Source organism: Balaenoptera acutorostrata, chromosome 3 (genome assembly GCF_949987535.1).
Source record: "Balaenoptera acutorostrata chromosome 3, mBalAcu1.1, whole genome shotgun sequence".
NCBI classification, from domain to species: domain Eukaryota; kingdom Metazoa; phylum Chordata; class Mammalia; order Artiodactyla; family Balaenopteridae; genus Balaenoptera; species Balaenoptera acutorostrata.
The window spans coordinates 95881788-95897265 of NC_080066.1; the positions used below are offsets into that span (position 1 = coordinate 95881788).

Genomic DNA, 15478 nt, shown 5'->3' on the forward strand with positions numbered 1-15478 from the left:
AGGTGTCACCCCTTCTAGTCTTTTTGGCTTTTGTAGGGCGTCTAGGCAAATGTCATCCAGTTTGACGTTCCTTCTTGAGCTTGCTGTTGAAAACAACTACTTCCGTAAGTGGAAGCCCCCTACAGTTTAGGAGTGGGAGATTCTAAGAAGGCACTCACTATTTTAGTTTAACAGCCAACTGTGCCGAATTCTTTGATTCAGACACTGTCTAGTTTTATGTTCGTGTACTTGTTGGTAGAATGGGAGAAGAATTAGGAGGTTGACTTTGCTAACATTACAGGTAACCAGCTTACTTTTCCAGTCGATGACTTTCATGATTTCCTTTTCCAAGGAAATTTTCACTGTGGTTTACAAGTGGTGGCTTTTTGTTATTTGTCTGTAAAGTAACACCTTTATTGAGGTATAATTCACATACCAAAAAGCTCAGCCTTTTAAAGTGTACAGTTCCATGATTTTTAGTATACTGATAGAGTTGTACAGCTGTCACTGCTATCTTAACTCATCACTCCAAAAAGAAAGCCCCCTTAGCGGTTACTCCCCACTTCCCTTCCCCCAGCCCCTAGCAACCACTAGTCTCTTTTCTGTCTGTAGATTTGCCTATTCTGGATCTTTCGTATAAACAGAATCATACAATATGTGTCCCTTTGTGGCTGTCTTCTTTCACTTAACCATGTGTTCAAGGCTCATCCATGTTGTGGCATGTATCAGCACTTCGTTCCTTTTTATTGCCAAATAGTATTCCAACTCTGGTTGTGTTTTATGCTTGAAATTCTCAAGCTCTTCCTATAAAACATTAAGTTGAGATTACTATATATGGTAAAAGTTGCATACTTACCAGATTCTAAAATGAATTTGTATTTTTAAGGATTACATTCCATTATTTTAGTTTACTATGTTTTTTTCCTCTACATTTTGTTTCAGAAGAATCAGAATCAGTTTTTAAAGGTCTGTGTTTTTTAATAGGAAATAACTAACTGTAAAGAGCACAAATATGATTAGAAAGTTTATGACTAATAAAAACGTTTTGAGTACATCAAGGTGGAAATGTGATTAAATCTCAGCAACAGACCATAAACTATGGTGTTACAGTTTCACTTAGTGAAAGTTTGTCATAGTACTACCAAGGGAAGGTATCATAACAGCCTTTGACTGCTGTTAACTTGTGTAGACATAGGACTAGGGAAGTACTAATAGACGTCTTTTCTGCCCACAATGTTAAAACTGGCTTGGAGATTTAACATGTCAACATAAAAGTTCACACAAAATACAAATGCTGGGATGCAGTGAATTTTAGAGTGGACAGAATGGGGTAAGGTTAATAGGAACCTTTGTGTAGGAAAATAAGTGAAGTTGATGACAAGTTTTAAAGTTGCATCTTAAGCATAAGAATTTTGATATGATAGGCTGTAGCCTGCAGAAGATAAGAGCTTAGTCGTTAATACTTACTAAACACCTTATATGGGCACTGATCCTATTCATGAGGGCTTCTGTTCTACCTAATACCATCACCTTGGAGGTTAGGATTTCAATACATGAGTTGGGGAGGTGGGGGGACACAAACATTTGGACCATAGCTGTACATTAAGTCAGAACTTCATTTGTAGAAGCACTGGATTCACTTGCTAATCATAATACAGTAGGTTTGCGTAGGGTTGAAAAGTTGGTCACAAAGAAGTTTAATGCCTGGGCTTAATAAGTACATAAGAGAGATTTCCATGTGTGTTAGGTTAGAAGTAGGAATCAGTAATAGCAAATGTAATTGACAAATTAGATACGAAAAAATCACTGGGACTAAATGGTATCCTTTTTGCCATGCCATGCAGCTTGTGGGATTTTAGTTCCCCAACCAGGGATTGAACCTGCACCCTTGGTAGTGAAAGGGCAGAGTCCTAACTACTGGAGCATCAGGGAATTCCCCATATTTTTAACAAACTAGAGGACAGTGAGTAAACTGTGTGACATGCCTTTGTAAACCTTCGTTACCAAGGATTGACAGATTGTCTGATGGTCTCTGGAGTAGCATTCTTACATTATTTATGTGCCCTAAACCCCTTTGTAGTCTAAAGAAACCTGTGAACCCCTTTTTATAAAAAGAATATGACTTTTTAACTGTGTGAAATACAGTTCACATTAAAAAAACTTATTTATGATATAAGAAATTTGCTTTTTATTACTAAATAACAACTAGTGATAGTCCTGCTAATACTGCTGTGGTATGCTACCTACATTCAGAATTGAAGGAAATGTTAGTTTCAATTATAGGTTAGTGAAAATAAGGATGTAAGTTGTTTCCATCCAAATTCTTGGACCCCAGTTTAAAGAGCCTTTGCCCTGGAGAGTCCCAGACACATAGCTAAGTCATTTCATATGCAGCAAACCAGAGGTTTCCATAAGAAGTAGTAGCATTATTGGCTCAAATTCACGTTCACATGAACAGGACTTCTTAGGGGAAGAGCAAGTGATAATTTAGCTGAAGAGAAACTTGATAGTATAATAGAAAGAGATTGGTTTTGGACTTAAAAAGACTTGAGTTAGAGTCCCGCTTAGCACTGGGTAAGTCAGTGAACTTTTTTTTTTTTAATAAATTTATTTATTTATTTTTGGCTGCGTTGGGTCTTTGTTGCTCTGCACGCCGGCTTTCTCTAGTTGTGGTGAGCAGGGGCTTCTTTTGTTGCGGAGCACGGGCTCTAGGCACGCGGGCTTCAGTAGTTGCGGCACGTGGGCTCTAGAGCGCAGGCTCAGTAGTTGTGGCGCACGGGCTTAGTTGCTCTGCGGCATGTGGGATTTTCCCGGACCAGGGATTGAACCCGTGTCCCCTGCATCGGCAGGCAGATTCTTAACCACTGCGCCACCAGGGAAGCCCTCAGTGAACTTTTTTGAGTTTCAGTTCTCCTTATCTGTAAAACGGGTACAATAATTTTCACTTCTGAGATTAAATGACATCAACTATAAGACAGCATATTGAGGAATGTTAGTTTATTTTCATCTTTGAAGAACATATAAACAACTTTTACATACATTTAGTTTTGATTTGGAAGAGGGGAAACTTACAGTAGGAAAGAACAACATGTATGTCATATAGGGTTTTCTCAGGGTATTCATGTATAGTGTTCACGTTTTTGTAATGATACTAAAATTATTCATGTTTCTTGTAAGTATGAACAAGTAGGCTGCCTCTGGTTTTGCATGTGACAGCTACCTTTTCTGGGCAAGAAGTTAGTAGCTGGGTAGGATAAACTGTGGGTAAATCTTTCATTCCTTGTGCATGAACAGAAAAATGGCTAGTGAGCATCAATGTGGTAAAAAGAATACTGGGCCAAGTGGTCAGTTTATCGCTGAGATTGTTGCCTGAATGTTACCAGAAAGTCCATCAAAATGTTAGTCACTCCTGAGAGAGGTATGAAAAATAAAATTTAGAAATGGACTGTATTATCTTGGTAGGAAACCACAGTACATCCACGCTTAGACTATTAAATTATTGCACCTCAAGGTAGAACAAATTAAGCAGGGGGGAGGTTTCCAGTATAAATGATGAAGGCAATGGTGATGCTTTCATATGAAGATAAAGAAATTTGACTCTGCAGTGGAGTGATGAAGACTGAGATGGACTATGATTAAATTGTATTAAATTAGGAAAAACGTGAAGAATAATCTGAAAATTAGAACTAGCTTGAAAGATGAAAATTGTTTGACAGGTGTGTAATGAGTGGTTTGTTTATGAAACTTAATAGCACAGAAAGTGGTTAAAGCTCAAGAAGAGACCAGACCCAATTTAAAGGTTACAAAGCCAAAGACTTTTTTCCAGCCCTAGTTCACTTCAGGTCAACAAACCATTTAATGATACTTGAACCTAATGGTTTATGAAACTTCTTATTCTCTTCATTCATTCACTCAATAAATATTTATTGAACACATAGTGAATGCTCTTTGATCTCCCAACAGTGATTTGTTGAGCATCTGCCACACTCAAGGGACTGTGGTAGACTCTGTGAGAGGTGTACAAATGAGTTAAACCAGTTGTATGTATATGTATGGAGAGTACAGAGTTGCTCTGCAAAGAGAAACAGAATTATGCAAACTCTAAGTGCCATAGAGAAGTATAAACCTAAATGTTTCTCTTGAAGTGCTGATATAAATTACACTAGTACTTAGTTTTGTTGTTTTTTTTAATATATTGAGATATTCTTTTCATTTGTTTAAAGGCCCTAATCTGCCTTGTTAACAGAAGCATTGTAATCCAGTGGCCTTTTAGTATAGCCAGACCCCTTCTAGATTCTAGAGCCAGATGACCTGGGTTTGAATTTTAGCTCTTCCTCTTATTAATTGTGTGGCCTCTGGAGAGCTGTTTAAGCCTCAGTTTATTCATCTGTTAATTTAAGATAATAGTAATACCTACTTCATAGAAGCCTGAAAATGCTTAGAATGGTACCTGGCACATAGTGCTCTCAACAAGTGTTCGCTATAATTATAAGTACCATTTTGTTTTGACAGTTTGATCTAGAGTTTTAGTTTGTAAAGTATTGAAATCAGAACCTTTTTATTATGAGTAGAAAATAAATCTTTTTTTAGATAACGCAGGTAAAAATACATCAATAAAGAAAATCATTATAATGTGTTAACCTTTGTGTTTATGTAATAGAAATGTCTTTCTATTTAAGATTATAACTCAAAGAGGTGATGTTTTACAACATTAAACTTTTTAGTTCAGGGTTTAAATATTTCTGTCCAGGTTGTCATTCTAATGTTAGTAATAGTTTGCCTTTTTTAGAATCATTCTTAGAATATACTAGTAAACCAGACTCTGCAGCAGGGCTTGCGAAAGGTTTTCTGTAAAGGGTCAAATAATAAATCTTAGGCTTTGCTGGTCATGCCTTCTCTGTTGCAGCTACTCAGCTCTGCCATTGTATTGCAAGAGCAGCCATAGTCAATATGTAAATGAATGAGTCGGGCTGTGTTCCAATAAAACTCTATTTATGGGAAGTGAAATTTTAATTTCATATAATTTTCGTATGTCCTGAAATACGGTTTTTTCCAATTATTTCTTAGCTGTCAGGATTTATAAAAAGGGGCAGCAAGCTGGATTTGATATGCAGGCCATACTCTGCCAACTCTTGCTCTACAGTCTTGACTCTGCAACTCCCTGACTAGGTGATCTTGTGCTAGTTAATATTATTAAGCCTTTAATTCCATCCTTTAAATAGGGATAATACATAATAGTGTTTACTTTATATATAGATTTGTTGGAATAAATGAGATAATCCATGTGAAGTGCTTAGCACCATCCCTGACACAAAGTAAGTGTTTAATAAATGCTATAAATTATTACCATCTGTTGAATCCCCCTCATTTTACAATGAGGCTCTTGGGACTCTGAAAGGATAACTGTTAGTCCTAAAGTCTGTGGCTTGTCAATAGCATTAAACTTATAGCTCTTCAGCTTCTCTTTCTACCCAACCATGCTGCTTCCACAGAGGATTGTAATACCATTTAATGAAATTAAAATGCTGCTTGATAAAACTATTCTATTGGATATAGTAGTGGTGGATGGATGACATTATGCATTTGCCAAACTCATAGGGCTTTATAGCACGAAGAGTAAACTATAATGTGTCCAAATTAAGCGAAAATCATTTAGGAGGTTGAAGGATTCCAGGAAGGAATGCAGATTGTGACAAGAGAATCTAATGATATTACAAATGTATGAAACAACCTTACTAAAATGGGGAGGAAGGGAGTCCTGACCTGAGTAACCTTGGAAATGAGTGGAATCTAAGACAAGGAACTGCACATGAGCACTGCAGTCTAATTCATAAAGTTTTGTTCTATGGGATTGCCACTTAATTCTGATACTGAAATACATATATATCACAATTGAACAATTAAGTAAATGGATGGCTGGAGACAGGCTTCTCACTGTTAGAGTGAGAATTTACAGATAAGCAAGGGGAGGAGGCTACAGTGTTCCTTGTGGTGATGGATTAGAGTAGGAGACATCAGTATGACCCCGTGTTTAGCTTAATACAGACACAGATGGTTGCATATTGAAACATTTATAGACATGTACATACATGGGTTTATATACACACAGGTATATTTCTGTGCTCTGTCAGCTGAGAAGGTTAAAAGAAACCCAGGAGCATACCTAGTACCCAAATCTTGTTTTTTAATACCATTATCCAATAAAAGGAACTAGAGCTCCTTGGAGAAATAGCTAATTGTAGGTTTGGGACAGGAAATATACAAGATGAGCCCAGAGCATCTTGTTGTGCCAGAAGGTAAGGAAGTGCTCCAGCTACTACCACCACCACCACAACTCCACATTGATGAGGATATGTCAGAGGAGCACAGGGGCCAACTGAAAGAGCTCCCAGTGGCCCAAACTGGAACGATTTGAGCAGCAAAATGAACAAAGCATCATTGAATTATAACCCACAAAATAAAATCGATATTTATGAATCTGTGTTAGTCTAAATAAATGATTGAATAAATGAATATACTGCTTGAAATATACTTCATTAGCATGGCTTTTTATGCCCTGGGAGCCTCTGGCTTGTGGGAGGTCCTTCAGATTAAATATTGGAGTAGTTAAGTATGTGGGACTTTGGAGTCAGACTTCTTGGGTTCCGATCCTGGCTCTGTCACTTTTGGCTGTATGACCTTTGGGGGGACCTTAATCTTAACTTTTTTTGTCTGTAAAATAGGGATTATTAGTAGTATCTATGTCATAAAAGGATAAAATATGTGCACGTATATATGAAGTGTATATGCAAATAAAATATTCTGGCATGTGGCTCACAATAGAAAGTGTGTACATAGTCTCCTTATTACAGTTGAATTTGATACAACAAAATCAAAAATTTGGATTCCCAGTTGGAATACTTTGTGATGAAGTCCCTCCACCCCCAGGCTTCTTGAATAGTGGAAAAAGTGTTTATTGAACGCCTAGTTTGATGTAAACCTACCTGCCTTGTTCAAATTAACTGTGTATATTATATACTGAAGACAATGAGAGTAATTATATTTGGTGTTAATAAAATCATCACATCTAAGTGACCGAAATATCTGACAATTGAAAAGCAAGATCTATTTAGTGCACAATTCAACTCATGCTTATTTACAGATGGTTCGTCCCCAGGATGAATTACCTGAACTTTGATTTCTCAGACTTCCTATGGAGAACACAGTTTTAGACAACTTCTCTGTTACCACCCACACTAGTTAGTGTCTTCACTCTAAGAATGAAAACTGACTTTTAGTACAGGAAAACTAAATAGAAAAGTGAATTTTGTAATATTGGCTGTTTATGAATATCTCTTAGCTTTTATTCTCAATTATAAACTCTCACCATCACTTTTGTAATAGTGGACAGTTAACTATATGGAACTAATAACTAAATGAGCGCAGCTCTTTGTGTGAATCTGTATTTTCACAAATATCTATCAAGTAAGCTAATGTTAACTTCTCTTCACTGAGGAATGAAGTGATTTGCTCAAGATTTTTGGGCTGTGGATTCAGTCGTTTAGTTTCTCTTTTACAGGAGCATATTTTTCTCAGCTGTCTCATTCCCTGAAAAAGGTAAGTGTTTTCATGGATTTAGCTGTACAAGTTGTTGAAGTCACTGATTCTTCAGTAAGAGGGATCTTTAGCAGTGTTTTCAAATTTTTAATTTGATAAATTGTTATTAATTCAGATTGGGCGCTATTCACCAGAAGAGTTATGAAATATACCAGGGACCTCTAACATAGCCTAACTTAAAACAAGTTTTAAAAAAAAATTATCATGTGAAAGGTCCACTGGCTACCTCAGGAAACATTTCCTCCCTTTTAGATTTTTTGATTTAATAATATTTACACCCTAGATGCTTAATTAATGGAGATTAAACTTGTTTGACCAAATGCTGTGTCTGTGGTGTATACTACAGAACTCCCTGGAGGCAGTTGTGCTAGTAAGCTATTTCTTTTATTATTCTGATAAAAAGTAATTTGTTTTCCATCTTGGTGAAGATACTCTTCTAGGAAGTTGAAATTGTTCTTACCTAGAAGAAAGCAAATGCATTGTAATTGATTTTTTGTTGTTGTCATCCTTGGAAACATATTTCATTTGGTATGTATTCTGATTTCAGTGAGGAAAGAAAAGTAGGGAAGGGAAAATGTGGATAAGCACTTTTTTCTTTCTCACAATGTACCTATGAGGTAAGCCAAAATATTTTCTCTTTGCCATTTTAGAACTCACTGAAAGGGCCATCCTTTTTTAGCCAGGAGTTCTTCATTCCATTTAAAATGCAGGTGTAGGGAGTTCCCTGGCAGTCCAGTGGTTAGGACTCTGTTTCACTGCCGTGGCCCGAGTTCAATCCGTGGTTGGGGAACTCAGATCCTGCAAGCCGTGCAGTGCAGCCAAAAAAAAAAAATGCAGGTGTAATTTTTGTCTCTGAAAACTTTGTGCTTGGGCTTCCTTGGTGGCGCCGTGGTTAAGAATCCGCCTGCCAATGCAGGGGACACGGGTTCGAGCCCTGGTCCAGGAAGATCTCACATGCCATGGAGCAACTAAGCCCGTGCGCCACAGCTACTGAGCCTGTGCTCTAGGGCCCGCGAGCCACAACTACTGAGCCCACGCGCCACAACTACTGAAGCCCACGCACCTAGAGCCCGTGCTCTGCAACAAGAGAAGCCACCGCAATGAGAAGCCCACGCACCGCAATGAAGAGTAGCCCCCACTTGCCGCAACTAGAGAAACCCCGCGCACAGCAATGAAGACCCAACACAGCCAAAAATAAATAAATGAAATAAATAAATTTTAAAAAAAGAAAAAAAAAACTTTGTGCTTTGGGGAACGCTGGGCTTATTAAATTGTTCCTATGCTCTTACAGTAAGGAACTGCTCCTTTGGTTGAGGAGGTGGTTTCTGGCCTCCAAGTTGAGGGCTCTATCGTCCTATGCTCTTTGAAGGCAAGGTTTTCCCTCCTCCTGTTTATTAGTTCAGTTCTTGTACACGGTAGCTTCTTTAGCTTCTTAGTGAATATCGATGGTTTGAATGGAAAATTTAGGAAAATTTAGAATATTTAAAGACTGCTTAATGATTTATTTACCTCTTGCCACCTGTAGGGTGACCAAAAATTTATTGTTCTAACAGTAACGTGTTCAAACAAAACGTGGATACTTTTGGAAGTGAGAAGAGAGAGACTATTAGTAATTATGTTTCAGACAACAGGCATAAACTTGAACTGTCTTGGGCAAACCAACTATGAGGTAGGGTCACCCTAGTCTTTTTGTTGTTTTATCATAGCAGAGTCTATGGTAGAGAATTGGGTGGTGAAGAATTGGGGCTTTTGAGTCACTGATAATACATCTGAGTTCTAATTCTAGCTTGGGCAAGTTAATTAACCTAACTAAAATGAGAATACGGTTTAAATTACTGTGAGGATTAAATGAGCTAGTATTATTAAAGCTAGTATTTATTAAGTTTCTTGTCAATATTTATACCGTACAGAATTACATATTTTCTTTTGGAATTTGAATTATTTTTCCCCCTGTATTTTTTATATTTTGCTAGTTTAATCCATTTTAATTACTTTTGATTTTAAAATTTTATTTATTTATTTATTTTTGGCTGCGTTGGGTCTTTGTTGCTCTGCGTGGCTTTCTCTAGTGTGGCGAGCAGGGGCTACTCTTCACTGCAGTGCGCGGGCTTCTCATTGCAGTGGCTTCTCTTGTCGCGGAACATGGGCTCTAGGCACGCGAGCTTCAGTAGTTGTGGCACGCAGGTTCGGTAGTTGTGGCGCACGGGCTTTGTTGCTCCGCGGCATGTGGGATCTTCCCAGACCAGGGATCGAACCCGTGTCCCTTGCATTGGCAGGTGGATTCTTAACTACTGCGTCACCAGGGAAACCCTAATTACTTGTGATTTTTAAAAACGGAAACTAAAGAAAAGCAGTTTTTGTTGTACTTTGTGCATTAATACGAAGATCCACATTGTGAACCAAAGGGAAGTATTCTGGTACTAAAAACTTCCAACTACTTCTGGTATTGCATATGATTCCTTACTTAGTAAACAACAGATAATAAGGTAATGCAGAAAGACCTAGGGTAAAGAACAATCACAACAGTAATAGATCCAACTAAGAAAACTAAGAGAAATGGGGATTATTTAGTATGTCCATTTAAGTATACAGTAAATTGTTGCTGCCTGTAAAATATTGGAGAGTTAGGGAAGATACTCTTGCTAATTTTAACAGCAAGGGATGCTGGTTAAGCACAGCATATGTTATGGGAGCTTTTTAGTATCTACTTTTAGTACGTAGTAGCTTTTAGTATCCTGGTACTGGAGAAATACAAAAAATACTTTAAAGTGCCATGGCTAGAAATCAAATCCTAATCTAAGCTGCAAGAGGGAAAGTGTAATCAGGATCTTCTGGAGTAATTCTGGGTGGCCTTGGAACCCATCAGACTTCCATGAGAATCCTGGTAAGTTTACACCGTTTGTGTTAAAGGGAATTTGCACCTTTATTTGGCGTGGATATGGCAGAGAGAGCCACTACCCCTGATTACATATAATTTGCCGCAATGCCCTCTTTCTACAGACTGATTTTTTTAATACCCTTGCAAACTGATAAAGAATGAAACCAAGCAAAGAATGATTAACAATTTTTTTTTTAATTTTTTTTTTTAATTTTATTTATTTATTTATTTATTTATTTTTGGCTGTGCTGGGTCTTCGGTTCGTGCGAGGGCTTTCTCTAGTTGCGGCAAGTGGGGGCCACTCTTCATCGCGGTGCGCGGGCCTTTCACTATCGCGGCCCCTCCCGTTGCGGGGCACAGGCTCCAGACGCGCAGGCTCAGCAGCTGTGGCTCACGGGCCCAGCTGCTCCGTGGCATGTGGGATCTTCCCAGACCAGGGCTCGAACCCGTGTCTCCTGCATTAGCAGGCAGATTCTCAACCACTGCGCCACCAGGGAAGCCCAACAATTTTTTTAATGTAGAAGTTTTAAATTTTGATGAAGTCAGTTTATCAATATTTTCTTTTATGGTTAGAGCTTCCTGTGTCCTATCTAATAAATTTTTACCTACATCAAGGTCACAAAGATATGTTCGTACGTTTTCTTTTAGAAGCTTTATCATTTTAACTTTTTATTTAAGTCTGATTCATCTCTCACTTCACTTTTGTGTATGGTATGAGGTGTAGGGGTTTGAGGTTCAATCTCTCCCCTCCCCCTCCTCCATATAGATGTCCAGTGTTCCAGCACCATTTGTCAGAAAAACTTTCCTTTTCCTGTTGAATTGTTTTAGTGCCTTTGTCAAGAACAGTGTGACTGTAGGTGTGGGTCTCTTTCTGGGCTCTATTCTGTACCATTGATTTGTCTATCCTTATGCCAATGCGGTACCATCTTGATTACTGAAACTTTTAGTTAGTCTTGAAATCAATGTAAACTCCAACTTTGGTCATCTTTTCCAAACTTGTTTGGACTACTCTAGATCCTTTGTATTTCCATAAAAATTTTATTTTATTTTTGGCTGTACTGGGTCTTCGTTGCTGTGCGCCGGCTTTCTCTAGTTGCGGTGAGTGGAGGCTACTCTTCGTTGCGGTGTGCGGGCTTCTCATTGCGGTGGCTTCTCTTGTTGCAGAGCACGGGCTCTAGGCGCGCGGGCTTCAGTAGTTGTGGCTTGCGGGCTCTGGAGCGCAGGCTCAGTAGTTGTGGTGCACAGGCTTAGTTGCTCCGCGGCATGTGGGATCTTCCCAGACCAGGTCTTGAACCCATGTTCCCTGCGTTGGCAGGTGGATTCTTAACCACTGCGCCACCAGGGAAGCCCTATTTTATTTTACTTTTTAAAAATATTTGTTTATTTATTTGGTTGCACCGGGTCTTAGTTGCAGCAGGCAGGCTCCTTAGTTGTGGCTCACGGGCTCCTTAGTTGTGGCATGAGAGCTCTTAGTTGTGGCATGCATGTGGGATCTAGTTCCCTGACCAGGCATCGAACCCGGGCCCCCTGCATTGGGAGCATGGAGTCCCAACCACTGTGCCACCAGGGAAGTCCCCATATAAATTTTAGACGGAGCTTGTTAGTTTCTTCAAAAACCCTTCTGGGAGTTGATTGAGAAATCTATAGGTGAATTAGGGGAGAATGTACATGAAGGATGTAACAGTAATACGTATATCTGACAAAAGAATTATATCTATGATACATCAAGGACTTCTATAACTCAGTAATAAGACTAAGATTTTCTCAAATGTGGTCAAAAAACTTTAACAGACATTTCACAAGGGAATTTATACAAATGGCCATTAAGCGTGTGAAACAGTGCTCAGCTTCATCAGTCATCGGGGATGTACAAATGAAAACCACAGTGAGATATAATACCAAGTGTTGACAAAGATGGGAAGCAACTAGAATTCTTGCTCGTTGGTGGGAGTGTAAAATAGTAGAACCACTTTGGAAAATTGCTTGGTGGTTTCTTAAAAGGGTAAACATATACCTACCTATGACCTAGCAGTTCCATTGCTAGGAATTTAAATACCCAAAGAGAAACGAAAACCCAAATATCCATCAACAGGCGAATAGATAAACAGATTGTGGTTATATTCATTCTTGTCATGGAATCTGGTTCAGCAACAAAAAGGAGTGAACTATATGTAGTAACATGGATGAATCTCAAAAACATACTAAAAGAAAAAGAATCCAGACACAAAAGTATACATGCAGTATGATTCCCTTTATATAATAAATTTCTAGTCTTATAGCGGTTACAGGTGAGGTCTCAGGAGTCAGATTGTCTGGATTCAAATCCACATTCCCTATTAAGTGGTATGACCTTGAGCAAGTTACTTAACATGTGTAAGCCTTTGGTTCCTTATCTGTAAGTGGGATAATAATAGTAACAGTCTTTTTAAACAGAAAATTATCGGGTGGGTTCTATGTGTTGGAGGTATTATGCTACTGTTAGAATTTTGTAAGAACCCTCTATATGAGATTTAAATTTGTAAAGTGTTGCAACTGTTTTTCACAATTTATCATTTACTTTTTAACTATTTTTTTTCTGTGCAGAAATGATACAGTTTAACATGTTTATTGAGGTATAATTCCCAGTTGATAAAACTCACCATTTAAAATGTATATGGTTTTAGTATATTCATTGGTTTTAATATGTTCACAGAGTTGCAACAGTTAATCTCAGTGTCAGTTTAGAACATTTTCATCAGCCCCCAAAGAAACTCCTGCTTATTAGCAGTCACACCCCATTCCCCACTTACCCCTGTCCCGACCCCCTGTCCCACACAACCACTGATCATTTTTTTGTTTCTATGGAGCTGCCTTTCTGGATAGCTCATAAATGTAACCATACAGTATGAGGCCTTTGTTTACTGGCTTGTTTATTTAGCATAATATTTTCAAGGTTCATCTATGTTACAGCATCTGTTAGTATTCCATCTCTTTCTATTGACAAATAATATTCCATTGTATGGATATACCACATGTTATTTATCCATTCATCAGTTCATGGACATTTGTGTTGTTTCCACCTTTTGGCTATTGTGAATATTACTATGAAGATTCATGTCTAAGTTTTTTTGTGGACCTATGTTTTCATTTCTCTTGGGTATACCTAGAAGTGGATTTGCTGGGTCAAAGGTTAACATGTTTAACCTTTTGAGAAACTGTCGGACTTTTCCCACATGGCTGCACCATTTTACATTCCCACTAGCAATGTATGAGTGTTCCAATTTCTCTACATCCTTGTCAACCCTTGTTACTATCTATCTTTTCTATTATAATCATTCTACTGGGTTTTATTGTGGTTTTAAAAATAAATTTATTTATTTATTTATTTTTCTATTTATTTATTTATGGCTGTGTTAGATCTTTGTTGCTGTGCGCGGGCTTTCTCTAGTTGCGGTGAGCGGGGGCTACTCTTTGTTGCGGTGCGCAGGCTTCTCATTGTCGTGTTTTCTCTTGTTGCAGAGCGTGGGCTCTAGGCACGCAGGCTTCAGTAGTTGTGGCACATGGGCTCGGTAGTTGTGGCTTGCAGGCTCTAGAGCGCAGGCTCAGTAGTTGTGGCACACGGGCTTAGTTGCTCCGTGGCATGTGGGATCTTCCCGGACCAGGGCTCGAACCCGTGTCCCCTGCATTGGCACGTGGATTCTTAACCACTGCGCCACCAGGGAAGCCCTTTATTGTGGTTTTGATTTGTATTTCCCTGATGGCTAATGATGTTAAATCATCTTTTCATGTGCTTATTAGCCATTGAAATAGCCCCTTGGGAGAAATATCTATTCACATCCTTTGCCCATTCTTAATTAATTCATTTCTTAAAATAAAAATGTTTGGCTGCGCCATGTGGCACGTGGGATCTTAGTTTCCTGACCAGGGATTGAACCCGCGTTCCCTGCGGTAGAAGTGCCAAGTCTTAACCACTGGACCGCTAGGGAAGTCCCCTTTGCCCATTTTTAAATTGGGTTACTTGTCTTTTGTTACTGTGTTTTAAGAGCTTTTAAAAATATATTCTGGGTATCAGTCCCTTATCAGATATATGATTTGCAAATATTTCCTCCTATTTGTGAGTTTTCAATTTCTTGATAGTATCATTTACAGCACTAAAGATATTAAGTCCAGGTTATCTGTTTTTCCGTTTGTTGATTTTGCTATTGGTATATTATCTAAGAAGCCGTTACCTCATCCAAGGTCATGAAGATTTACCCTTATGTTTCCTTCTAAGAGTTTTATAGTTTTTGCTCTTAAATTTAGGTTTGTGATCTCTTTTGAGTTAATTTTTGTGTGTAGTGTAAGGAAGAGTTCCAACTTCATTCTTTTTGTATGTTACTGTACAGTTGTCATGGCACCATTTGTTGAAAAGGCTGTTCTTTCCCCATTGGATTATCTTGACACCCTTGTGGGACATCAGTTGACTATAAATGTAAGGGTTTATTTCTGGACTCTCAATTGTTCCACTGATTTATATTTCTAGCCTTACATCAGCACCACACATCTTAATACCTACTACAGCTGTGTAGTAAGTTTTTTTTTTTTTAAGTGAGTTCTGTCTCCACCTGTTTCTTTCTTTTTCTTTTTTTAAATTTATTTATTTTTATTTATTTTTGGCTGCGTTGGGTCTTCATTGCTGCGCGCGGGCTTTCTCTAGTTGTGGTGAGCAGGGGCTATTCTTCGTTGCGGCACTCGGGCTTCTCATTGCGGCGGCTTCTCTTGTTGTGGAGCATGGGCTCTAGGCGCGTGGGCTTCAGTAGTTGTGGCATGCGGGCTCTAGAGCGCAGGCTCAGTAGTTGTGGTGCATGGGCTTAGCTGCTTCATGGCATGTAGAATCTTACTGGACCAGGGCTCAAACCCATGTCCCCTGCATTGGCAGGTGGATTCTTAACCACTGCGCCACCAGAGAAGCCCCGTGTAGTACGTTTTGAATCAGAAGTATGAATCCTCCAACTTTGTCATTTTCAAGATTGTTTTGGCTGTCCTAGGTCCCTTGCATTTCCATAT

The 15478-nt window shown here is 38.7% G+C and overlaps 1 protein-coding gene across 2 annotated transcripts in view; it reads left to right on the top strand.

Moving 5' to 3' along the window:
- INO80 (INO80 complex ATPase subunit) overlaps nucleotides 1-15478 on the top strand; it is a 128977-nt gene that overhangs the window by 690 nt on the left and 112809 nt on the right. The gene's annotated exons all lie outside the window — the stretch shown is intronic.